This window comes from Nycticebus coucang, chromosome X (genome assembly GCF_027406575.1).
Source record: "Nycticebus coucang isolate mNycCou1 chromosome X, mNycCou1.pri, whole genome shotgun sequence".
Classification (NCBI taxonomy): Eukaryota; Metazoa; Chordata; class Mammalia; order Primates; family Lorisidae; genus Nycticebus; species Nycticebus coucang.
In genome coordinates this window covers 23,486,851-23,514,442 of record NC_069804.1, presented here as the reverse complement: position 1 = coordinate 23,514,442, position 27,592 = coordinate 23,486,851, and the positions used below count along the sequence as shown (strand labels likewise).

The following is a 27,592-nucleotide window of genomic DNA, read 5'->3' as shown; positions in this document are numbered from 1 at the left end:
GCAGACGTGTAATTGGATGTTTCCTTCTTCCCTCCACCTCCACCTTTCCAAAAGGATTACTTCTTCCTGAGTGACTCTTTCCTGGCCTCCTTTAGCCCCCAAATCAACAGGCCCTTTCTTCTGTTTCCAGCTGCCCTGGAGTTCAATACAATCATCAGTTATATTAACAGGAAGAAAGTGGAACTCAAAGAAAGTTTGCCTAATTTGTAAAGTAAAATGAGTTTCGATCCCAGTTGCTTATGTATTATTCTTGTGAGATCATCTTTTCTATGCCAGTCAAGTGTGGAATATGGTGAAGTGAAAAATGTAACTGTGTAGACATAAAAAATTGCATCTCGATAACCATCATCGGGACACTTTTCTCAAGATGCTATCTCTGTGTCCTTCAGAGCAATAATGGTATCAATTGAGAATGTACCAGGGCGACTTCAGTGTTCTGCCTCGTTTACTTCTGGTAAGCCTAATGCACCACAGAGCTATTGCTCATGACCTAAGTTTCTCTCAGAGAGGCTGGAAATGCTTCAAGACCATTAAAAGAAAATGCCAGCCATTCCTGCTGTTCAAATATTCTTCAACTTCTAATTTAAGGCACCAACACCTAAGAATGTCATTGTGTTATTCTCTCTGATAGCTGGAATCTATCTAAGCCAAATGCCTGGGAATTATGCACTATTGGGGCTACGGGAGTCCAGAAGACAAATGAGGTAGATAAAACATGTTATTTTGTACCGGCACGTTCAACGTTTGTGCTCCCTTATCATTTATGTGTTAAAATGTATTCAAAGACTAAAGTGCCTTAAGTGTCGTTCCTCGGCTGCATTGAAGAAGAGGTTGGGAAAATGCATAAACCTTCTCAGGATCTAAACTTAGAAATCTGAAAGAGAGAGAAAGACTTACACACCTGGACTCAGAATTCTGTTCCACCCTAAATCTTCTCTAGAGTCGATTGTCCATTTTTGAATCAGAAGTTGTCATCTGGATAAAGCAGTCCTCCCATAACTCACACTTCTCTCCCTGATGAGCAAGGAAGACCACAGTTTGATAAAAGGCATGCTGGATCAGAAAAGGGCAATTTTAAAAGCAAACGCTGTGAAAGGTGACGCATCCCTGTCACACGGGGAAATGATTTCTGTTTAATGCCTGCCTTGAGAGGGATACACTTTAGGTTCAGGGACCTCATTGGCACATCAGGGCTGTGACTGGGACACAGTGCCAATTCAAACTGTCACATAGTACGGGGAGGGAAAAAAGCCCAAATCAGTTTCTATTCTTTAATAGAAAGCAATACTGTAGTTTAAATTAGCAAGGCGCTGCTGAACCGCTATTTAAAAAGCGTTTGCACTGACACTCCAAGAAAGGATTTTTTTTTTCTTGTTTAATTGCACTGTCAGTGTGGAACGCTTTCACTTAAAACCATTCTGAGGTAGACCTTTTAATAGAAAGTGACAATTTAAATTGCCATGATAGCAGCGTAAATGGTGCTTAAAGTCATTACTAAACTGATGTCGCAGTTGGCTCCAGACCAGTTTGTTAAAGCTGAAGAAAAGGTGTTAGGGGAAGGGAGGAAAGTAACTAAATGGCGAATCATTAATTCCTTTTATATTCATTGTAATAACATTAGCTGTGATGAAGTCATCTAGCTCCCAATGGATGTAATGTACATTTCTATTGAATTCCACATTATTCCATTCTAGCATTGCTCTGATTAATGCTTATTACTGTGGAACGGTACCAGTCACAGGCATCTATTTCTCTGCAGTTACTTTGTTTTCTTGTCTTCACTCCCATGATCCAAAGAGAGGGACTATAGCTTCCATTTGCTGGTTTGAGTCTAAAACTCAAGTACTAGATTTATCCACACCCTTTCTTTACTCTTGCTGAAATAAGTTAGATTCTCCAGGCAGCCCTACAGAAATGACTTTCTCTAGCTTTCATGAAGAACTGGACATGCCATGTGGAATGAAGTCAAGGCCACCAGAGTGGCGCCATTGCTCAAACCTGATCGGTTTAAACAGCCCCATTGGTGTGCTAAATCAGCATGGCAGCATCTCAAGGCCCAGTGGGTGGGGGCACCATAAAATCTCAGGAGGTACGGGATCTGTGAACCTGAAAAGGAGCTCCTTGGTGGATTAAGGTTGAGTTTGAAGCGTTGGGGACAGTGGGAGGATTGTGGCTGTGAGTTAGGGCCCACTCAGTCACCTTCACAATCTCCCACTCGTTTGTCTTGGTTCTAAAACATACCCCCTTAAAAGTAACTTAATCATAAGGTGTTTCAGGAGCAATAGGTAAACTAGTTTATTATAGGATTACCATTTTAAAACACGCGACACACTCCTTTTCATTATGAAAAAATTACCTCAAAGAGCCAACAATTGTAGTTGGGCTCACAGTAGGGAGAGTTCATACTTCACATTTTAAACTTAAAACATTATATTTAGGATGGAGTTTCTGAATAGTCTCCTGAGGCTATACAATTTAAGAGCTCTGGGAACAACTCTACACTCTTCAAATTTTCCCTACATCAGACATTACAATTTCTGAAATTTTCACTATTCAAAATCCAAGGCAACCATGGTGATCATCTGGGGGGTGACATTAAGGTCTTAATTTGGGGTCTGGGAATGAGTTGCAGAGAGGCCATTAAGAACTCGAGTTTTGTATATACGTGTAGAGGTACACAACTGAGCAGAGAAAGCTCATTTCTTTCACCAGGTTTGTAAAGGAGTTTGAAAACCAAAATAGTTAAGAATTACTAGTCCAATCTTGCTTTACTAAAAGATTAGTAATTTCTAATTACTTAGAAAATCAAAGCCCAAACAGATGGTTGACTTACCAAAGTCATGCTGATAGCTATTAGCCAGTCTACAGAATCCTGGCCTCTAGTTCTTGGTCCCAAACAGCCTTTTCAATTTTTTACATTCTTCCTTCTGCAAAACAATAGATATTGCAATGTTGTACTTTTCTGAAAGCCACTCTCCCGGCAACCTCAACTCCCTCGGACACAACTCTCCCTGATGGAAGCAAAAGAGCCACCAAAATTACTGTCACGACATTCACGTATGCAGCAGCCATGGGAGATCGGTGTTCTCTATGACGCTGGGAAGCATCAAGAACCAACTGCAGCAATGCCAGCACCAGGTGACAGTCATTTGGGATCTTCCACTTAGACTGTGTAAGGCCCACAGTGTTCTCAGAGGAGAATGGAGGAGCCTGAGAGGTTGATGTTGGCATCGGTCATGTGTGGGCCTAAATCCAATTTAACTAAACTTGGAAAAATGAAAAGAGATGTGACCTGGCTGGGGGCCTGTAGCACAGTGATTAGGGCGCCGGCCACATGCTCTGGAGTTGGTGGGTTCGAACCCGGCCCAGGCTTGCTAAACAAAAAAAAAGGCCAGGTGTTGTGGCGGGCACCTGTAGTCCCAGCTACTTGGAAGGCTGAGGCAAGAGAATTGCTTGAGCCCAGGAGTTTGAGGTTGCTGTGAGCTGTGATGCCACAGCACTCCACCAAGGGAGACATAATGAGACTCTGTCTCAATTAAGAAAAAAAAAGAGAGAGAGAGATGTGACCTGGCTATACCCTGAAGTTTGTGGAAAAGTTCATGCTGGTTACAATGAGCCTGAAAAGCTGTGCAGAACTTGGAATTTACGAAGTATTTTCAAAGCTTTGCCTCATGTGGTCCTCATGGAAGTCCGTGAGATAGGTATATGGGTAACACTATTCTCCCCCTTTACCAGATGAAAAAATTGAGGCTTTTTGAAGCCAAATGAATTGCTCCAAATCACATCATTAATAAATAGTGAGGCTCTGGCTAGCAATCAGACATTTTGACCTTAGTCCAATGGCCTCCTATTATACCGTGATACCTGTCAAATATGGTGGAAGAGATCCTTTTGTGGTTCATAATTGTGATGATTGGTTTCTACTCTAGTACATGAAATACACCCCCCTTAAACCTTGTCATGATACCAGCACAGTGCCCATCCAACAGGAAAAAAGGGGGGAAAGTCAGGGATATGTGAACCCCTAAGAAAATTTCAGAATTCTCCGTAACACCAGAATGGAAAGAATGATACAGTCCAGGGCTCTATTCCTAAATAAGTTCAGCTTGGCCCTAGCTGTTTTTCTTGCATTAATCCAGGACTGTCACTCAAAGAAAGCCTCCCTCCACACACCTGGGCTGTCCAGCTGCTCCTGAGTAAGGTGGGCCCAGCCCACGCCTGGATCACTGGCACCCTGACCAAGCCTGCCACCTCCACATCCCACATCGATTGCTTCTGAGCACACCACTTCACGTCAAAGTGGATGCTAAGCTTGATTCATTGGAAGGGCTCCAATATTACCACTGTCTTGCACCACGAGTTATCAGGGTCATTGGTGTAGATTTTGTCTTCCCGACTACAGTGGAAGCTCCTTGAGGTCAGGGGCCTTGTTTCACTCGCCTTTGATTCTCTATGGTGTCTAGGGCCAGTAAACCGCGTCCAATAAATGTTTGTTCTCAGCAAATATTTAGTTGTCTGATTGGCAAATGTCCTATTCTGTAATCAAGTCCTTGTGCCCCCCCCCAAAAAAATCAAAACTTCTCAGTGCCTCTGCCCACCCTGACCGTGACTCTGACAGACTTATTTTCTCAGCCAGTGACACACAGTTGATACCTTCTCCCTACAGTCAAGAGCAGGGGCCCTGGGGTGCCTTAGTTCAATCCTATATTGGCTGAGTGCACTCAGGCAAGCATTCTCCTCTTGTTTCCTACCTGTGAATCGGGGATGATGAGGACAGTAATAATTCTTGTTGCTTTGGGGTGCTATGGGGATGGTGAGTAAACTGCCAGAGCACATAGATCGTGCTAGATAAGGACAAACTGCTATGGCTACAAGTTTAGGATCACAACTGCCTGTGGAAATGTGATGTCCCGTCCACAAACACCACGGGCTTTCCTCTCTCCCCTCAGTTGAGTTGAAAAGATACAAAAAGCAGATTCTAAAAATCACCTCTCAAAAAGAGGAAATCAGGTTTTAACAATTGTTTTTCTCTGGCTTTCTAAAGCGCTAGCCACATACACCTGAGCTGGTGGGTTGGAATCCAGCCCAGGCCCGCCAAACAACAATGACGGCTGCAACCAAAATATAGTCGGGCATTGTGGCGGGCACCTGTAGTCCCAGCTACTTTGAAGACCAAGGCAGGAGAATCTCTTGAGCCCAGGAGTTGGAGGTTGCTGTGAGCTGTGAAGCCACGGTACTCTACCCAGGGTGACAACTTGAGGCTCCGCCTCAAAAAAAAAAAAAAAAGAAATTGTTTTTCTGGAAACATTTTCCTTCCTCTTTAAGATGGGTCTTTAAGAAGGCGATATTCGGTGACTCAGTTGAGCTGTTAGAGGCACAAGTTGTGCCGTATTTCACTCAGTGGCAGCAAGTCATCTTAGTCCAGCCACTGCACTGAGAATTTTCTGATGCCTGGTTCAAACTGTCAAGAACTTGGGAGGCTTGGGCAGGTGTCGTTTGGGGGACCACTTCACCATCATTCATCCACTCATCAATCACTCATACATTGATTTATTCATTTATTCATTCATTTGTTTAACAAATATGTAGTGACTACTATGTGTTAGACATGATAAAATGTAACTGCTGGCTTGGCGCCTGTAGCTCAGCAGCTAAGGCGCCAGCCACATACACCAAAGCTGGCAGGTTTGAATCCGGCCTGGGTCTGCCAAACAACAATGACAACTACAACCAAAAAATAGCCGGGCATTGTGGCGGGCGCCTGTAGTCCCAGCTACTTGGGAGGCGGAGGCAAGAGAATCGCTTATGCCCAAGAGTTTGAGGTTGCTGTGAGCTGTGACAGTACAGCACTCTACAGAGGGCAACATGAGACTTTGTCTCAAAAAATATACATATATCACTGCTATTTTCGTTATCTACCCTTGGTCTTCTGGGATCCCTAAGTGGATAAATTTTCTAAGAGCTTACATTTTAGCCACTTACGAACAATAAACAAGACAAGTGAGTAAGATATGCAGTATTTTAGGTAGTGATATGTGCTAAGAAGAAAAAATAAAGCAAGAAAGGGAACATGGAATATTAAGGGATGGATATTAGAATTCTAGATAAGTTGGCCACAGAACCAAAACCTGTATTAGTCGGGGTTCTCCAGAGAAACAGAACCAATAGGATGAAGAGAGAAAGAAAGAGAGAGAGGGAGAGATTAAAATCTGCAGGGCAGGCCAGCAGGCTGAAGACCTAGGGAAGAGTTGATATTTCAGCTCAAGTCCAAAGGCAGTGTGGAGGCAGAATTCTTTCTTCCTAGAGGGACTTCAGTCTTTTTTTCCTCAAGGCCTTCAACTGATTGAATAAGGCCCACCCCCATTCTTCTTTGCTCAAAGTCTACTGAGAAGGTGACTTTTGAGCAAAAAAAAAAAATCTATAGAAAATGAGGAAGTGAGTCATGCAAATAAATATCTGGGAAAAAGAAATCCAGGTAGAGTGAGAAGCAAGTGCAAAGGCCCTGAGGTAGAGGTGCACCAGACATGTCACTGGAGGAGAGGAAAATCAGGTGGAATCTAATGGAGAAGAGATCAGAAGTCCAGGGGGCAGGTCACCTGGGACTTTGTAGGTATTAATAAGGACTTGGATGTTATTATGTGTAAAATAGAGGGGAGTATTGGAACCAAGGAATAACATGATCTGACTTATGTTTTAACGAGTGTACTGGCCACTGTGTTGAGAAGAGCACGAAGGTGAGCAAGGACAGAAGCAGAGAGACCAGGTGAGAGACGATGGTAGTTTAGGTTTTGGTAACAGTCAGAAGTAGGCAGAAAGGTCAAGGGAAACAGTTGAATTCTGTTTATAGCGTCTGAAGATGTACCAAGAATATTCACGGCCAGACTGGATATGGGTTATGAGAGAAAGAAAGGAATCAAGGATGACACCAAGCTCCTGAAACAGTGAAGCTGCCATTACCTGCAGTGGGGAAGTTTCGCGTAGCAGCTGGGCATGCCAGAGAGTACATATCACAGACTCGGTTTGGGACAAGTGAGGTGCCTAACACATATCCAAGTGGAGAAGTCAATAAGGCATATTTGGAGGAGCACAGATCCAGGCTGGAGATGTAAAGTGGGGAGTTATCAACATATCGATGGAATTTAAAGCCCTGAGACATTCAATGAGATCACCTAGAAAGTGAGGGAAGATACAAACAAGGTTGAAGGACTAAACTTTGGGGCACTTCAACACTTGGAATTTGGGGAATAAGGAGGAACCAGCAAATGGGACAAGAAAGAGTAATCAAAAAGAGAAGACAGGGCAGTGCCCATAACTCAGTGAGTAGGGCACCGGCCACACACACCAGGGCTGGCGGGTTCGAACCCAGCCCAGGCCTGCTAAACAACAATGACGACTGCAACCAAAAAATAGCTGGGCATTGTGGTGGGCGCCTATACTCCCAGCTACTTGGGAGGCTGAGACAAGAGAATGGCTTGAGCCCAACAGTTGGAGGTTGCTGTGAGCTGTGACGCCACAGCACTCTACAGAGGGCGACATAGTGAGACTTTGTCTCAAAAAAAAAAAAAGAGAGAGAGAGAGAAGACAGTCAGGCACAGTGGTGCATGCCTGTAGTCCCAGCTACATGGGAGGCTGAGACAGGAGGATGGCTTGACCCTGGGCGTTCAAAGCTACATCAAGCTGTGATCACTACTGTGAATAGCCACTACTCTCCAGCCCGATGACATAGCAAGACCCTGTATCTAAATAAAATAAATAAGTACAAGACAAAAGAGGCGAAAGACGTGTTGTGGGAGCCAAGGAACAAAGCATTTCAAGGAGAAAGTGGTTTAACATCAAATGCTGCCACCGAGGACTGAGAAGTAACCACCAGACTTAGCAATGTGGAGGTCTTTGCAACTAGGACAGTTTCAGAAAAGAGATGGGGACAAAATCTGGTTGGGTGGGTTCATGGGAGAATAGAAGCAGAGAAATTAGAGACAGTGCACAGAAGCAACTCTTATTTAATATAGAAGAAATAACAGCACATGTGTGTGCTAATGAGAATGAGCCAGTAAATAAGAGAAAATCAGTGATGCAGTAGAGGGGAGAACTGCCACAGCCATGTCCTTGAGAGGGGATGGAATACAATGCACAGGTGAGGAGACTGTCATTGGCCAGGAGCATAAATAAGTCATTTATCTCATTGGAGAGGAAGTGGAGGATCCTGGTCTAATGCATGTGGGAGGGTAGTTGCTGTGCTGGGAACTTGTGGGTGTTCTGATTATTTCCATTTTCTTCCTGGAGTAGGAAGCAAGGTCAAGCTCAGCTGAGAGAGTGAAGATATGGGAGGGGAGGTTGGCGGTTTGAAGAGAGAGTTTAAAAATATCCAGTACACAATTTTGCTTGAATTTCTGTGAATTGAAAGCAAGTTCGTTATTCAGTAGTTAGAGCACAAGTACCAAAGCACAGGAGGGAGCTAACTCAAAGGCTTAAGTTCAAGGTAAGCGCAGTGTTTATACAGAATGTAGGGAAGGGATAGAGCTCAACAGATGCCAAGATGCCTGCAGCCAGACGGGAGGTACCCCAAAGTGGACAAAAAGCATACCAGGTGAGAATTTGGGATACCAGTAATTTACTATGTTGGCCAGAGGTACATCCTGTTGTGAGGTCTGCCACTGGCTCCAGGGAGTGATAAATGAAGAACATTCTCTCCATCCACCCCATTTGCTACCTTCAAAAGGAAGAGAGGATATAGAGGGTCAAGGAGGCTGAGAAAAAACATTTGTTTAGAGGGCTCCCCATCTCTGAGTGGTTGGCCCAGTTCTTCCATTAACACAGAGTGAACATGGCAGTGGTTGGGCCAGGGGGATGCTATGTGGAAGAAGAAAAGAATGACCTGCATTTCCAGGAGCTCCTTGTGCAAAAAGGCTGTGATTCTCAAGTGTGATCTCCAACCAGCCCTGCTGGTTTCACCTGGGAAGTTGTTAGAAATGCAGATGCTTAGGCCCCATCCAAAACCTACTGCTATATACTTAATACTAATATGAATCTAGTAGACAATCTAATATATCCCACGTAATAGAAAAACTCAAATCAATTCGGGGGTGGGGTGGGAGAATGACAGCAGGGAGGAGGAAAGGAGGTGTGCTCCCACTTAATGGGCACAATGTTAGGGTGTATAGCACATCTCTTGGAGGCAGGACACAATTATAAGAGGGACTCTACCTAACAAATGCAATCAGTGTAACCTAATTCTTTGTACCCTCAAATTAACCTGAAACAACAGTAATAAAAAAAAAGACTACCAAAAAAAAAAAAACAAACACACACACACACACAACCTATTGCTATGATTTGAAGGTGCCCCTGGCAAAACACATGTTGAGACTTAATCCCTATTGTGGTGCCTGTGGCTCAAGGAGTAGGGTGCCGGCCACATATACTGGAGGTGGCGGGTTCAAACCTGGCTCCAGCCAAAAAAAAAAAAAAAAAATCGGGCAGTGCCTGTGGCTCAAAGGAGTAGGGTGCTGGCCCCATATGCCAGAGGTGGTGGGTTCAAACCCAGCCCTGGCCAGAAACTGCAAAAAAAAAAAAAAAAAAAATCCCCATTGTGGTGTTATTAAGAGGTGGGGTCTTTAAGAAGTGATTAAGCTATAAAGGTTCTGCCCTCATGAACCAATTAATGCCTTATAAAAGGAGTGAAGGGAAGAAACTAGTTTTTATGCCCTTTTTGCTCCTCTACTTTCTGCCATTTAAAGATGCTGTCAGGAAAAGATGTCATTGATGGAGCAGCCCTCACCAGACACTGAACCCATTGGTGCCTTGATCTTGGACTTCCCAGCCTCCAGAACTGTGAGAGATAAACGTCTGTACTTCATAAATTACCCAGTCTCAGATATTTTGTTACAGCAGCACTGACGGACTAAGACACTCACTAAATCAGAGACTGGAAGTGTAGGACCCAGCAAGCCGTATTTTTAACAAGGTCATTGTTAAAAACACACAAGTTTGCGGAACACTGGCTAAAGGCAGCCTGGTGAAGTTTCTGTCTGCTCTTATCCAGTACTGCCACCTATTGGGCAAGCTCTTCAGACACTGCAAGGTTAATAGAAACACCTGAAAAATTAAAAAGGCATTTCCTTTTCTTTTTCAATATTAAACAACTTTATAAATCAAAAGCAAAGAAAAACCTCCTTATGACCCTTTGAATTATATAAATACTAATTTTACATGATTGTGATTACTATATTTAGACTTATTTTAGTTTTTTCATAAAATATTTTATACCCACTTTCCATATATTAGCCTAGTAAAATATATACCCATTATTTTTATTATGACATTCCATCATAACAAAATTATGTAGTCATAGTGACCACATTTTTCAAGGTCAACTGAATACATGATCGTGCATATGCAGATAAAGACATGTAACCTAATATTTGGAATTAATGCCATCCCAGGAAATATTAGAAGTTTGTTATCATATCACAAATAAGTCAGTTGTTTCATGGTTTTATATGCTTGAGCTATTTCCAGTTTTCAGTGGTTATAATTAATAAAGCAGTAAGTACCATTGTACTATAGACTGGGGAAAAGGGGGGTTATTTCTTTAGGATTATAATCTCTAAAATAAAATTTCTAGCTCAGAAGGTATAATAACATCACAGAATTATTTCAAGTAAGTTTTTCAAAAACTAGCCTGGCATGGTGCCTCTTGTCTGTAATCCTAGCAATTTGGGAGGCTGAAATGGGATAATTGCTTGAGGCTAAGAGTTTGAGATCAGCCTGAGCAAAAGTGAGACCTTGTCTCTACAAAAAATTGGAAAATTAGCCAGGTGTCATGGTGGGCTCCTGTAGTCTCAGCTACTCAGGAGGCTGAGGCGGGAGAATCACTTGAGCCCAGGAGCTCAAGGTTGTACTGAGCTATGATTGTGCCACTGCACTTCAGCCTGGGCAACAGAGACCCTGTCTCAATTTTTTTTTTTTTTTTGTGGAGACAGAGTCTCACTGTACCGCCCTCGGGTAGAGTGCCGTGGCGTCACACGGCTCACAGCAACCTCTAACTCTTGGGCTTAAGCGATTCTCTTGCCTCAGCCTCCCAAGCAGCTGGGACTACAGGCGCCCACCACAACGCCCGGCTATTTTTTTTTGTTGCAGTTTGGCCGGGGCTGGGTTTGAACCCGCCACCCTCGGCATATGGGGCCGGCGCCCTACTCACTGAGCCACAGGCGCCGCCCCCTGTCTCAATTTTTTAAATAAAGTGTTTTAAAAAATTAAAAATACTCCAGATGTATTAATGAAAGAATTAGTAAAGTTATCATGGGTTATTCTGCAGCCATCATAAATTATGTTTACATTAAAAGGAAATTCTAAGGTACCTGTACTGAGTCATCCTGTATGAAAAAGAACGTCAAGCTTGTTAAAATACGTAACAAAAATGTACTTTGATTTGTATTTCAGAAACTAAAAAATAAAATGTTGAAAGTAAAAAAATTAAAATAAAAGATAAATAAATTATGTTTATAACAAGCTTATAACAACATATGGCCAGGGAATTTTGTCAAGTTTCCTAGCTTCCTAGACTCTTTGGAATACCCTTTCTTAGTCCTGCCTCCCCAGTAGGAGCCAGAAAACTTTCTTTCTCAGTTTCCCTTGCAGATAGTATCACACATGACCTCGGCCTCATCCATCAGACATCCCAAGGTCAGACTGATTCAGAAGTGAGCAACGTCAAGCAAGAAGCAAGAAACACATGGAATCAACTTTCTGGTGAGAATGGCATTGGGATCCAGCATTAAGAGATCCTAGAATCCAGTTCTCAGACTCATAGGTGCAAATCGTGGGGCCTGTCCAGTGGTCTTCACTGATCATCCAATGGTATGATTCGATCATTACTCTTGGCTGAGTAGCTGCCGCGCCCACGGCATTACCGCGGCAAGTAGCCATTAAGCCCAACACTCTGGTCCTCTCTGAGATCTGCAAACTATCTAATTTTCTTTAATAAACTCCTTCTCTGCCTGCATGCTTGTTCCAGTACTTTTGCTGTGTAACAAATCACCCTAAAACTTAGTGGATTATGTGGCTTAAAGTAGGGCTTCTCAGCCTCAGCATAACTGACATTTGGGGCTAAATAATTCTTTGTTATGTGGGGCTGACTTGTGTCCCATAGGGATGTTTAGCAGCAGCCCTGGTCTCTACTCATCAGATGCAGGTTCCACTCCTTCCCAAGTTATGACAATAAAAAATAGCATCTCTGGACATTACAACACGTCCCCAATAAAATCTCCCTCCATTGAAAACTATTGGCTTAAAACAACTTTCAAGTATTAGGGAATGTATCAGCTGGAAGGTCTTGGCTTAGGCCAGTGGTTCTCAACCTGTGGGTCACGACCCACAGTAACTGTATCAAAGGGCCACGGCCTTAGGAAGGTTGAAAACCACTGGCTTAGGGTGATTCAGCCAGTTGTTGTCAAATGGTGGTTAGAGCTGGGACAGTGGGAGACCAGAGCAGCCAGGGGATGACTAGGAATCTTTCTTTTCTCATGTAGTCTCAAGGCCTATCCTCATGGTCTCTTTGTATAAGCCTGTTTGAGCTTTTTCACAGCATGGTGACCTCAAGTTAACTACTTACATGAAGTTCATGAAGTTCTCAAAAACCTGGGTATCACCTTCTACAACCCAGCCTCAGAGGTCCCATGTAACCACTTCTACCATAATCACAAGATTCAAGGGGAGGGGACACAGACTCCACCTCTCCATGGAATGAGTGTCATAATTCTGCTGTAAGGTCATGTGAGATGGGAAATGTTGAGACTTTCTTGGAAAATCTCATCTGTCACAGTGAAGAGCATCGCTGCTCATCAGGGAAATGCAAATTAAAGCCATGAGACACACTACACAGCCCCAGAATGGCTAAAAATAAAGACTTACAGCAGTGGGTATTGACAAGGATGCGGAACAACTGGAACTCTTCGTACACTGCTGATGGGAATGTAAACTGGTACAACCACTCTGGAAAAACTGCTCATATCTACTAAAGCTAAACACATGCCCGTTCTATGACCCAACAGTCTCTTCCCTAGGTCTGTACCCAAGGGAAATGAATGCATACGTACATGACTGAGAATGTTCATAAAAGTTTTTTGTTTTTTTTTTTTTTTGAGACAGAGCCTCAGGCTGTTGCCCCGGGTAGAGTGCTATGGCATCACAGCTCACAGCAACCTCCAACTCCTGGGCTCAAGTGATTCTCCTGCCTCCGCCTCCCGAGTAGCTGGGACAACAGGCACCCACCACAACACCCAGCTATTTTTTAGTTGCAGCCATCATTGTTGTTTGGCGGGCCCAGGCTGGATTCGAACCCGCCAGCTCAGGTGTATGTGGCTGGCGCCTTAGCGGCTTGAGTCACAGGCGCCGAGCCCATAAAAGTTTTATTTAGCATAATGGCTGAGTATGTGGCACATGCCCATAATCCCAGAACTCTGGGAGGCTGAGGCAGGTGGATTGCTTGAGCTCAGGAGTTCAAGACCAGCCTAAGCATGAGAGAGACCCCCATCTCTAAGAACAGCCAGGCGTTGTGGCAGGCGCCTGTAGTCCCAGCGACTTGGGAGGCTGAGGCAAGAGGATCACTTGAGCCCCAGAGTTTGAGATTGCTGTGAACTACTTGAGGCCATGGCACTCTACCAAGGGCGAAAGTGAGACTCTGTCTCAAAATAAATAAATAAATAAAAAGTTTTAAAAAATTTTAGTCATTGGCTCAGCACCTGTAGCTCAGCAGCTAAGGTGCCAGCCACTAAACCAGAGCTGGCGGGTTCTAATGCAGCCCGGGCCTGCCAAACGACAATGACAATTACAACAACAACAAAAATAGCGGGGCATTGTGGCAGGTGCCTGTAGTCCCAGCTACTTGGGAGGCTGGAGCAAGAGAATCGCTTAAGCCCAAGAGTTTGAGGCTGCTGTGAGCTGTGACACCACAGCACTCTACCCAGGGTGACAGCTTGAGACTCTGTCTCAAAAATAAATTAATAAATAAATACAAGTTTTAGTCAGCATCAATAAAAACTGAGAAAGAACCAAACCTCCTATCAAAAGGAGAATGAATATGTAAATTGTGATCCCTTCATCCAACAGAAATGACACACAGCCGTACAAAGGAACAACAGTACACACAGCAAGAAGGGTGACTCTCATAGCTGCTGTGTTCAGCAAAAGACTTCAGACACGCACATACGGTGTAATTCCATGTATATAATGCTTAAAAACAGGAAAACTAATCAATAGGAGAGAAATGGTTACTTACAATGAGGGGAGGGGGCGGCGCCTGTGGCTCAAGGAGTAGGGCGCCAGTCCCATATGCCGGAGGTGGCAGGTTCAAACCCAGCCCCGGCCAAAAATCACAAAAAAAAAAAAAAAAACAATGAGGGGAGGGGATGAATACTGACTGTGAAGAAGCAAAAAGAACTTCTAGAAGGCTGGGGATAATCTACGTTTTGATCTGGGTGGCGATTTCCTACGTAAAAGTTGATCAAGGCATATAATGTATTAGTGCCACTTAAGCACTAATATTATTTATTGCACTAATTCCACTAATATTATTTATTCCACTCCTCAATAAAATGTAGACATAAAATTCTTTTTCTGTTGAAAGGAGCTAGTGGGTTCTATTAGTTAAACTATGATTCTCATCTAAGGAAGATGGGAGCCCTCTTCCCTGGAAGGCCCAGCTCACATGGCAGCTACAATGCTTTTCTTGACCAACTTCTCTGCCAGTGAGGTTCACTGGAAAGCCATCTCTGCCTGGACACCCAAGAGAATTTTCCTGGAAGAGAGATGTACACCACAATCAAGCGCTGTAACCACAAAATATTAAAAGCTTAAGAATGTATCAGTGAATAGCTGACTATGTACAGCTGAAAGATAAGTTAGGAAGATGAAAGTTTACGTTAAGAAATTTTCCCAGAACACAGCACAGAGATAAAGGGATGAAAAGAATGAAAAAAAATTTCAGTGACGCATGGAGGGAAGATTTCTCTAAAAGGATTTTCAGAAGGAGATAATTGAGGCAATATTTGAAAAAATAGTCAACAAATTCTCAGAACTGAACCAAACCAGAATCCTTAGATTAAGAGAGACCTCAGAATGCTAAACAGGATTAAAAAAGAAAAAAAAAAAAAAAACATGTCTAGACACTGCGGTAAACTTTCAAAACAAGGAGGATGAAGAGTTACCTAAAAATTACTCGAACAAAAAAAACTGGAAAAAAATGAAAATGAAATTGATGTGAGAGTTCCCATCAGCAAATTGCAAAAATATTGATAATTGCTGATGTGAATAAGGGGTACTTGGGGGTTCGTTGTATTATTCCCTTTACTTTTCTGTAAAATTTTAAATTTTCATAATAAGAAGTTTTCTTTTTTGTTTTTGTTTTTATGCATATGAGAAGATCATGGAGTCATAGATTCAAAGTGCTGAGGGAGAATATCTTTGAACTTCCAATTCTGTACGCATTAATATTGTCCTTCTAGAATGAAGGCAAAATAAAGATATTTTCAAATTACGAAGACTCAGAAATTTTATCACACCAGATGTTCCAAGAACACTTCAACAAGAGAAAAATGAAACTACAAGAAGTAATAGGAGGCGGCACCTGTAGGTCAACGGGTAGTGTACCAGCCACACACACCAAGGCTGGAGGGTTTGAACCTGACCTGGGCCAGCTAAAAACAACAATGACAACTGCAACAAAAAAATAGCTGGGCATTGTGGCAGGCGCCTGTGGTCTCAGCTACTTGGGAAGCTGAGGCAAGAGAATTGCTTAAGCCCAAGAGGTGGTTGAGGTTGCTGTGAGCTGTGACACCACGGCACTCTACCCAGGGTGACAGCTTGAGACTGTGTCTAAAAAAAAAAAAAAAAAAGAAGAAGAAAAAGTAATAGGAGGCAGGAAGCAATGGAGAGCAAAAAAATCAATAACGTATGTGGTAAATCTGAATTATTATTGCTGATAAACATCATTGTCTTTAATACCAAACTGTAACTAAAATTCAGGATATAACAACCTGGGAAAGTAGGAGAGGGAGAAGGGAAATAAATGCTTTCTAAGGCTCTTATTTTTTTTTTTTTAAACTTTTCTCTTTTTTCATTTATTTATTTTTTTTTTTTTTGTAGAGACAGAGTCTCACTGTACCGCCCTCGGGTAGAGTGCCGTGGCGTCACACGGCTCACAGCAACCTCTAACTCTTGGGCCTACGTGATTCTCTTGCCTCAAACTCCCGAGCAGCTGGGACTACAGGTGCCCGCCACAACGCCCGGCTATTTTTTGGTTGCAGTTTGGCCACGGCTGGGTTTGAACCCACCACCCTCGGCATATGGGGTCGGCGCCCTACTCACTGAGCCACAGGCGCCGCCCTCTAAGGCTCTTATTTTGTTCAGGTTGGTTATACAGAAACTGTCCCTAGATGACTGTTCCTCAAAACTTTAATAAGTATACAAATCAACTGGGGATTTTTGTTAAAAAGCAGCTTCTGATTCAGTAGGTATCAGATAGGCCTGAGATTCTACATTTAAAACAAACTCCACAGACCACACTTTGAGTAGCAAGACTTATATTGACTCAGGGGGTGTATATGATAAGCTTTTCTCACTCTGTCTCACTCTGTTTCAAAAATGTAAAAGTGAAAGTGTTTGAGGAAATGCTCACAAACATGATTTTTTAAAATCACAGGCCAGAAACTTAATGGAAATTCATAGTTGTAAGTGGGAGCTTAATGCATGGACCCAAAGAGCCCGGGAGCTGACACGAACAGCAAAGCCTGGAATTTCAAGTCCAACTAAAGAATAAGGAACCTCGCTACTTGGGAGGCAGAGGCAAGAGAATCGCTTAAGCCCAAGAGTTTGAAGTTGCTGTGGGCTGTGACGCCACGGCACTCTACCAAGGGTGACAGCTTGAGACTCTGTCTCAAAAAAAAAAAAAAAAGGAACCCCGACACCCCTTTCACAGTGGGGAAACTGAGGTACTGACCTCATGCTCCACCAGCTATATTTGAAAAATCCCCACCTAGCTGCTAGGGAGTGCAGTGAGAAAGAAACTTCTTGCCTGTAATAGAAAAAGCAGAGATATTTGCACAACATCCACCAGGTACACACGTCATGTGAGCTCCTGCTTTGGAATTATGATATACCCACAGGGCAACTGTCCTGAGCCACTGAATTCTGTCTACAGGACCCTGGGCTTAAAGCAATCATAAGACCATTTTCTAGGGAAAGTGAATGGGAGAGGGAAAAAAAAAGGGCGGTGCCTGTGGCTCAAGGAGTAGGGCGCCGGTCCCATATGCCGGAGGTGGCAGGTTCAAACCCAGCCCCGGCCAAAAAAAAAAACCACAAAAAAAAAAAAAAAAAACTCCATGTAAGATGAGCACTCAAAAAAAAAAAAAAAATTACATGGGTGGCACCTGTGGCTCAAAAGGATAGGGCGCCAGCCCCATATGCCGGAGGTGACAGGTTCAAACCCAGCCCCGGCCAAAAACTGCAAAAAAAAAAAAAAAAAATTACAAAGGCTAAGTGAAATCCAACACCACAGAAGGAATCTAACAAACCCAACATATAGGAGGATTCATATAAAAGAAAATAGAAATAATAGAGCAATCTGGAACTGATTTTCAAATCAATTCATTTAAAATCAACAACTGAAAGCAGGTGGTTATGAATCAGAAACAGATGAAACTCTTGAGAATTTCTTAAAAGCCAATGAAATCAGTTTTACATGTGATATCAGTCAGGGTCCAGCTAGGGAAAGAAAAATCTCTCTAGATCAGCGGTTCTCAACCTGTGGGTCGCGACCCACACAAACTCTATTAAAGGGCCAGGGCCTTAGGAAGGTTGAGAACCACTGCTCTAGATAGTATCAATAGAGGGAATTTCATACACAGGGCAGAGAGGGACTGAGAAGCTAAGAGGGGCTGGTGAGATTCAAAACAGGAAGCTGCTACCACTCCTGTGGCTGAAGAGACAACAGGAGGCTGTGTTACGTGGGTCATTATGAAAATTTTGAGATACACAAAAATCAAGAAAAGTCCACATGGATGGAAACAAACGAAGCCCTCCTAGCAACAGTGATAATAAGCCCAGCAAATTGAAACTTCAGAAAGGATGCTGTCGACTGTGTTTCTTGGCACAACACAGTCTGTCTCAAAACTTTCGTAAGGACCCAAGGACCAGAACCCAGCAGTTAGAGCCATCTGATGGGGGCTAGCACCACAGCAGGAGCTGGGACCATGGAAGATGCAGCTATCTGGCAGGAGATGGGGGCACAGAAGAGACACGGTCTCTTGCAGAGACACTGCCCAAAGCAGAGACAGAGGCAGAAAAACACCCTTGTTCCCCTTGGCACTCTTCCGCATCCTCTACCAATACTCCCCACTGGCCAAACCTACCCAGAAAGAAGCTGGGGCATAGCGTTCCTTCTAATCTGAGAACAAACTGACACAAACAAGTGCCCGGCGTCATGGGATACACAAGAGAATGGGCACAACGTGAGTTCATGGTTTGGAAGGCTGAGTGGAGGAAGTCATTCGGATGCAGCACAGTGGGAAAGAGATGAAAAATAAGAAAAAGTAATTAAGAGCTAGAGGGACAGAGAGGCACTAAAATATGTTTAATGAAAGTTCCGGAGAGAGAGAAGCTAAAAAGAATCAGGAATTAGCAATATTTATGGAGATAATGTCCGAGCATTTGCCAGAACTGAAAAAAAAAGAAAAAACAGATTGGAAAAGCTATTTGTAGGAAAGATGGGCTGTATTATTTACCAGTCATTCCACTGAAAACAACTAAATGCGTGAATAAGAGAATTTTAAATCTTAAGATTTAAAGGGCAGCACCTGTGGCTCAGTGAGCAGGGCGCCGGCCCCATATACTGAGGGTGGTGGGTTCAAATCCAACCCTGGCCAAACTGCAACCAAAAAATAGCCGGGCATTGTGGCAGGCGCCTGTAGTCCCAGCTGCTCAGGAGGCTGAGGCAAGAGAATCACCTAAACCCAGGAGTTGGAAGTTGCTGTGAGCTGTGATGCCATAGCACTCTACCGAGGGTGATAAAGTGAGACTCTGTCTCTAAAAAAAAAAAAAGCATTAAAAATAAGTAAATACCAGGCTAACAGTTAGCCAAGTTAACCAAGAGAAAGCAGGAGCCTACAGGAAAAAAAAAACAGTATGTCCATCAGGTGGGAAGAGTGGAGACAGAAGGTCAAAACGGAATAGCAATTACTTTCATCAATGATAATGCAAAAAGACTCTTCTGGGATATTGCAAAAAGAATAAAATCTACAGGATCCATTCTTCCCCCTTATTAAATTCTCTTACCTTAATGACCAGAAGAGAAAGGAACAGCAGGAAGATAAACAGGTACAGAATGGTCTGGTTACAGGAGCTAATCTGATGGACATTATTAGAAAACATGATAAAAGCAATTCTCAAAAATGATTTGTTATGCCACTTTGAATCAGGTTTTATTGTGTATCGTCAACAAAATTGCTGCAAATTACTACTGGGTGGTTTGAGTAAATGTACATGAAACAAAAAATATTTAAAATATGATTTTTTAATTTAATAATATTTATACAGCAATATCATTAAAACAAACCAGAAAAAAGCACAAATCCCCTTTACCCCAAGGTAATTGGCTAATAAGGAACAGTTGTGCTTCAACTTTAGTGGCTTAGTGTCATAATGAGGAAATCTGGAAATAAAATAATTGAAGAGCTGGGGACGGTGACTCAGGCCCATAATCCTAGCACTTTGGAAGGCCAAGGTGGGAGGATCACTTGAAGCCAGGAGTTTGAGGCCAGCCTGGGCAACATAGCAAAACCCCCTTTCTACAAAAAGAAAAAAAAAAATACCAGGTGTGGTGGCACACCCCTGTGGTCCCATCTATTTGAGGAGGGAGGAATACTTGAGCCCAGGAAGTTGAGGTTACAGTGAGCTATGATCACACCACCACCTCCAGCCTGGGCAACAGAGCAAAATCTTATCCCCAAACAAACAAACAATATGCCAGAGCCTGCCAAAGGTGGAGAAAGTAATACAAGACCTTCCCCACGTTAAACTGGTTAAGTTGGGATTGTACTGGTTTGGTGACATTTGGAGAAGGGGGAAAAAGGAAAGGACAAAACAATCTTGTGACCAGGATGCATGAATTTGCAGCTCGGGTTCACACCATCTGGGCAGTTCAGAGATATTAAAATTGTGTTCCTGGCCCAAGGTAGTCCCAGGTTAGGAGTACCCCAAGAAGAAAAAGCAAATGCAAAACAAACAGCTTCAGGTTACTCTCCAATGCCAGTACAATGCCAATGCCACTATAAAGTAAAAAAGAAAAAATCAAACATACAGGAGAACGAGGCATCATGAGTAGGAATCAGTTGAAACAACAAACCACAGAAACAGATTAACCAATACTTCAGATGGACATTAGTTTTTTAAATGTTTACTTTACCTAAAGAAGTAAAAGATATGATTAAAAATATTGACAAGATGAAAAAGCTATAAAAAGTGACTTTTCTGGGAAGCGCCTGTGGCTCAAGGAGTAGGGCGCCGGCCCCACATACTGGAGGTGGTGGGTTCAAACCCCGCCCTGGCCAAAAACTGCAAAAAAAAAAAAAAAAAAGAAAAGAAAAAGTGACTTTTCTGGGTTTCTACTTCCATTCTCCAATAAAAGAACCAAGATCCCTTGGAGAATTGGCTAATTCTAAAACTGGGGCAGGAAAATACAAGGTGAATCTGGAGCACCTTGAAGTGCCAGAAAGTAAGGAAGGGTTCAAAAAACAAAATAACGGGCTTTGTCAAAGGGATACAGGAGAGAGCCTGAGGTAGCTTCCAATGGCCACGGCTGGAACAATTTGGACAAGGTAAACAAAATTTAAAATATAGTACTGAATTATAATGTGAAGTATAAAATAAATATCCATGAGTCTATACAAATATAAACAACGGAAAAAAATGATGGGGGAGAAGACAAATCTCCCATGCAGAAGAATTCCGCATAATTTATGTAGATACAACCCCTTAAGGAGGTGAAGCTTAAATCCCCGCCCCTCAAGTATGAGCTATGCTTAGAGTCTTGTATCCAATCAGTACAGCTAAAAAGGAGAAAAAAGTGGGCAGTGCCTATGGCTCAAAAGGATAGGGCGCTGGCCCCACATGGTGGCGGGTTCAAACCCAGCCCTGGCCAAAAACTGCAAAATAAATAAATAATAATTTAAAAAAAGAAGAAGAAGAAAAGAAAGGCTTTTTAAAAAAGGAGAAAAAAGTAATTTTATAGTGGAGAAACCTGGCAAGCATCCCCTTGCCCAGGTGATCAAGGTTAACACCATTAGGGATAATTCACATTGGTAGGATAATGCGATAATGAGAGCACTTCACTTCTGTGGTCTTCCTAAAAACCCATAGCCTTAGTCTAACCATGAGAAAAATATCAAGACAAACTTAATTTGTGGAATAGTCTACAAAATCAGCACTCCTCAAAGTAGTTAAGGCCACCAAAAATAAGCCTGAGAAACTCACAGTGCAGACGAGGCTAAGAAGACATGATGACTACATGTCACATGATATCAGGGATGGGATCCTGGAACAGAGAAAAGATATTGGGGGAAACTAATTAAATATGAATAAAGTAGGATGTTCAGTTAACAATATCAATATTGGTTCCTCAGTTGTAACAAAGGTACCATAATAATACATGTAGTGAGATGTTAACAACAGGCTAGACTGCAGACAGGGAACTCTCTGTATTATCTTTGCAACATTTCTGTAAATCTAAAACTATTCTAAAATCAAAAGTTTACTTTAGGGCGGCGCCTGTGGCTCAAGGAGTAGGGCGCTGGTCCCATATGCCAGAGGTGGCGGGTTCAAACCCAGCCCCGGCCAAAAACCACAAAAAAAAAAAAAAAAAAAAAGTTTACTTTATTAAAAAAAAAAAAAGAGGTTACCCAAAGTCTTTGGAAAAGAGCAAAATAGAACTTCTAAAAATAAAAAAAATACTAAGTAAGTAAAACTGAAAATTCAGGTTTGGCTCCTGTAGCTCAATGAATGCAGGTTCGGGCCCAGCCTGGGCCTGCTAAGCAACAATGACGACTGCAATCAAAAAATAGCCAGGTGTTGTGGTGGGCGCCTGTAGTCCCAGCTACTTGGGAGGCTGAGGCAAGAGAATCGCTTAAACCCAAGAGTTTAAGAAAATGCCAGGAAGGCCATATTAACCAGTGTGATGAAAATGTGTCAAACTGTTTATAAAACCAATGTATGATGCCCCATGATCGCATTAATGTACACAGCTATGATTTAAAATTAATAAAAAAAAAAAACAAGAGTTGGAGGTTGCTGTGAGCTGTGACATCATATCACTCTACCCACGGTGACAGCTTAAGGCTCTGTCTCAAAAAAAATATTTATTTGAAAATTCAATGGAGAGATTTAACAGTAGGCAACTTACGTGAAGAAAGAATGAGCCAATTGGAAGATTTCAAAAAGCATTATCCAGAATTTAACATACAGACAAAACAAAATACAAAAGAGAAGTTAACATAGGAAATGTAAGAAATCTAACATATGTTTCCTTCGAATTCCAGAAGGAAAAGAGAGAGCAAGAATTAGGTAGAGGCGGGTGGCGCCTGTGGCTCAACGGGTAGGGCGCCGGTCCCATATGCCGGAGGTGGGGGGTTCAAGCCCAGCCCCGGCCAAAAATAAAAAAAAAAATGAAAAAAAAAAAAAAAGAATTAGGTAGAGGCATATTTGTAAGTGATACAAACTGAAATGAAAGACATTAATCACAGATTCCAGAAGCCCAACACATCCCAAGAAGATTTTTTTTTAAAGAAATCCATATCTAACACATCACACATTAAAATTGCAGAAAAAAATCTTTTAAAGTAAAAATTCATAAACAGTCATAAAAAAAAAATGTTACCTCCAAAGAAGCAGCAGACTGACAGAGGACTTTTCAACAAAAAACAAAATGAGAAGATAAATTCAATGAACTGAAAGAAAATAATCACCCTAACAATCTGTATTCAATCACAGTATTGTCAAGAATAAAGGAAAAATAAAAAGGAAGAAAACTAAACCATAGAAATAGAACCACGGAAGAGCCAGACAATGAAGTTATTAGATCCCAATTTAAAAATAACTACGGTTAATATGTTCAAAGAATTAAAAGAAAAGATTTTAAATTTCAGTAAAAAAAAATCAGAAACTGAAAAGAATTAAATGGGACCCTAGAACAAAAAATATAGCACTTGAAATTAATAACTTCATTGGATGGGTTTAACAGTACATTATACACAGCTAAAGAGATAATTAGTGAAGTGTTAAGATAGGTCAGGGAGAAATAATCCACGACCAAGTGCAGAAGACAAAAAAAATGAAAGAAAGTTGGGCAGCGCCTGTGGCTCAGTCGGTAGGGCGCCGGCCCCATATACCGAGGGTGGCGGGTTCAAACCCAGCCCCAGCTGAACTGCAACCAAAAAATAGCTGGGTGTTGTGGTGGGCGCCTGTAGTCCCAGCTACTCAGGAGGCTGAGGCAAGAGAATCGCTTAAGCCCAGGAGTTGGAGGTTGCTGTGAGCTGTGTGATGCCATGGCACTCTACCGAGGGCCATAAAGTGAGACTCTGTCTCTACAAAACAAAAAAAAAAGAAAGTACAAGAAGCAGTGTAAGAAACATGGGTTCCAATGACCAGATCCAACAAAAAGGTCATCAGAGTTCCAGAAGGAAAGAAAAGACCATATGGAATAAAAAGCAATATTTGAGGAGATAGTAATGACTGGCAATTCTGTAAAACGCATGAAGCCCATAAGCCATATGTTGAAGAATCACTATTAATCTGAAGCAGAATAAAAACAAATAAAATCACCTAGGCACAGGTGGTGCCTGTGGGTCAAAGGGGTAGAGCGTTGGCCCCATATGCTGGTGGTGGCAGGTTCAAACCCAGCCTTGGCCAAACACTGCAAAAAAACAAAAAAATCACACCTAGGTACATCATAGTCAAACTGCTGAAAACAAAGGAAAATGAAAGAAATCCTTACAGAAGATACACAAAAAGGCCATTGCCTTCAAAGGAGCAGTAAGACTGATAGCTAATCTGCCAACAGAACAAGTCAGGAGAAAACAAAACAATATTGGGTGGCGCCTGTAGCTCAAAGGGGTAGAGCGCTGGTCCCATATGCTGGAGGTGGCAGGTTCAAACCCAGCCCCGGCCATAAACTGCAAAAAAAAAGGAAAGAAAACAAAACAGTATCTTCAAAGTGTTGGGAGACAATAACTGTGCATCCCAAATTACATATTTGATTAAAAAAAATCCTTCAAGGGTGGCGCCTGTGGCTCAAAGGAGTAGGGCGCTAGCCCCATATACCGGAGGTGGTGGGTTCAAACCCAGCCCCAGCCAAAAACCGCAAAAAAAAAAAAAAATCCTTCAAAAATGAAGGTAAAATAAAAATATTTTCAGGCAAAACACTCATGGAATTCATCACCAGTAGAATTTCCTTTAAGAAAATACTAAAAGGTGTAGGCTCAGCGCCTGTGGCTCAAGTGGCTAAGGCGCCAGCCACATACACCTGAGCTGGCAGGTTCGAATCCAGGCCTGGCCTGCCAAACAACAATGATGGCTGCAACCAAAAAATAGCCAGGCGTTGTGGCAGGCGCCTGTAGTCCCAGCTACTGGGAAGGCTGAGGCAAGAGAACTGCCTAAACCCAGGAGTTGGAGGTTGCTGTGAGCTGTGATGTCATAGCACTCTACCAAGGGTGATAAAGTGAGACTCTGTCTCTAAAAAATAATAATAATAATAATAATATCCTCCAAGGTATAAAAGACATGACTCCAATGGCATATAGGTCAGGAGAGGGTATAAATGGAATGTTCTAAGGTCCCTGCATTGTCTGGAATGTAGGTAAAAATGCCAATTAACATTAGACCTTAATAAATAAAAAATAAAAACTGGGTGTTTTAATCTCTATTACAACTACAATCCAGCTACTTCTCTCCCAGGTATGTGACCAAGAGAAATGTGTGAACATGTACAAGAATGTTCTTAGCAGCGGTATTTGAGATCACCCCAAATATCAATAGAGAAAAATAAATTGGAGTATATTCATCAATGGAACCAAATAGAATCAGAGACTTCCGAAGAGTCTCTGCAAACTGGGGTAGCTTGACAGTCTTTCCCAGCACTGCCTCTGGAATGAATAGACTTGCTTCACTCTGTTTAGGATTAAAGGATTAAAAGTTCCAGAAGAGTGAGTCACCCTCACATACTTTAGGCTATATGCAGGCACCTTGGTTCCACTCAGAGATTAGAAGAAGAATCTGGCAGATGGTGCCTTCAGGGACCACTTTAGTTTCTGTAGTGGGAGTTCTGCCAGATTCTGGATTTATCTATCATTCCACCAAGACTGTATTCACCTAGGGAATTGCCCAGAGGTAACCATGTGGGCTGTCAGGAAGGATGAGTGTTGGGTGATACCCCCTACCCCCAACAAAACAGTCCACCCTTTGGACTTATCTTCCCATATACACACTTCCAAAAATTCTATTGCCTAAACAAATGTGATTCCCCCTCCTTACAATGTAAAGTGTACTCACACTTCCCAAAGAAAGATATTTCAAAGTCTCAGTTTCTTTTCTTTTCTTTTTGGGAGGGGGAACAGAGTCTCACTATGTCACCCTCAGTAGAGTGCTGTCGCATCACAGCTCACAGCAACCTCAAACCTTTGGGCTTAAGCGATTCTCTTGCCTCAGCCTCCCAAGTAGCTGGGCATACAGGTGCCCATCACAACACCCGGCTATTGCAGTTGTCAGTGTTGTTTAGCTGGCCCTGGCCAGGTTCGAACCCGCCAGCCTCAGTGTATTTGGCCAACACCCTACCCACCGAGCGACCGGCTCCTCCACTTTCTTTCTTTTTTTTTTTTTTTTTAATTAAATCAAGTTAATATAAGGGTACAATTTTTAGGTTACATTGTTCTCACTTCCAGGGTAAAGTTCTATTTATAGAAGAGCCCCTCATAGCGGGGCATGTTATACCCCGTCACAATGTGCACCAAAGTCTCAGTTTCTGCATCCAACCCCAGGATAAAGATCTTTGGAGTAGACCCATGCCTCTGCTGATTCCATCACAATCACATCTTCATCTATATTGAGAAGAAAGAGCCAAAGAGATGGAAACAGTTTAAAATACAGGGTGTCCATAGAAGTTCATGTGTGATTGAAAATCTAATACTATTTCAAATTGAAAATTTAAAACTGGGGCGGCGCCTGTGGCTCAGTGAGCAGGGCGCCAGCCCCATATACCGAGGGTGGAGGGTTCAAACCCAGCCCCGGCCAAACTGCAACAAAAAAAAATAGCCGGGCGTTGTGGCGGGCGCCTGTAGTCCCAGCTACTCGGGAGGCTGAGGCAGGAGAATCGCTTAAGCCCAGGAGTTGGAGGTTGCTGTGAGCTGTGGGATGCCACGGCACTTTACCGAGGGCATTAAAGTGAAACTCTGTCTCTACAAAAAAAAAAAAAAGAAAAAGAAAATTTAAAACTGAGGCTGTGCCTGTGGCTCAAGGAGTAGGGTGCCCACCCCATATACCGGAGATGGTGGGTTCAAACCCCACCCTGGCCAAAAACTGCAACAACCACAAAAAATTTTAAACTGGCTCAGGGGCTAGGGCACCAGCCACACACACTGGTAGGTTCAAACCGGCGCCGGGTCTGCCAAACAACAATGACAACTACTACAACAATAAAAAGCTGGGCATTGTGGCAGGCACCTGTAGTCCCAGCTACTTGGGAGGCTGAGGCAAGAGAATCGCTTAAGCCCAAGAGTTTGAGGTTGCTGTGAGCTGTGAGGCCACCGCACTCTACCGAGGGCGACACAGTAAGACTCTTAGCTCAAAAAAAAAAAAAAAAAGAAAAGAAAAGAAAAGAAAATTTAGGGCGGTGCCTGTGGCTCAGTGAGTAGGGCGCCGGCCCCATATGCTGAGGGTGGCGGGTTCAAACCCAGCCCCGGCCAAACTGCAACAACAACAAAAAAAAAAAAAAAAGAAAATTTAAAACTATTTAAAATTGCACACGTACTTTTATGGACACCCTGTATATAAACATACGCATTTAACAAGGAAGAAAATTCGACAATCAGCAATGGTCTTTGTATTTGCAAATAGTTATGAGGCTTCCGTCCCTCATATAATCGCAATTCTTATTGCCTTGCTGGTGTGAGGGATCCCAAACTGAAATTCCCGATGACCCATGCCCTTGTTACTCCTGCCTATTTAGGCATCCCGGGGTCTTCCCTTCACCTTTACCCTGGGGAGCCCCCCGGGTTCCAACCCTCTGCCCTGCCTCCACGGTGCAGCAGCAGCTTGCTTTGCATTGGTCAGAGGCAAGACTATGTCCCAGCCCCCTCATCTTTGCTTTCACACGGTAGTGTTGTGAAGAGGCAAGCAGTTTGTGTACTGTGTGACCCCGCCGCCCCCACCCCGCCCCGGGGCTCTCTCAAGATTAGTGACCTCGCTGAAACCAATGGCCCTTTCTTACCCAGAGGGAGAGGCTCTACGTGATCTCATTTTCTCACAAGCTCTCCCAGTGCCATGAGCAAGGGCA

General features: G+C 42.8%; 1 long non-coding RNA gene and 1 other non-coding gene across 2 annotated transcripts; one reads left to right on the top strand and one right to left on the bottom strand.

The window, feature by feature from the left end:
• Window positions 1-944: 944 nt before the first annotated feature.
• Window positions 945-27,592, bottom strand: LOC128578037 (uncharacterized). Its single transcript, XR_008377662.1, has 4 exons — window positions 27,527-27,592; window positions 21,526-21,586; window positions 2,834-2,927; window positions 945-1,014 (listed from the first exon to the last, which is right to left on the bottom strand). It is a non-coding gene; the product is annotated as an uncharacterized LOC128578037 (long non-coding RNA).
• Window positions 3,886-3,988, top strand: LOC128578904 (small nucleolar RNA U13). The gene has a single exon (XR_008377994.1). It is a non-coding gene; the product is annotated as a small nucleolar RNA U13 (small nucleolar RNA).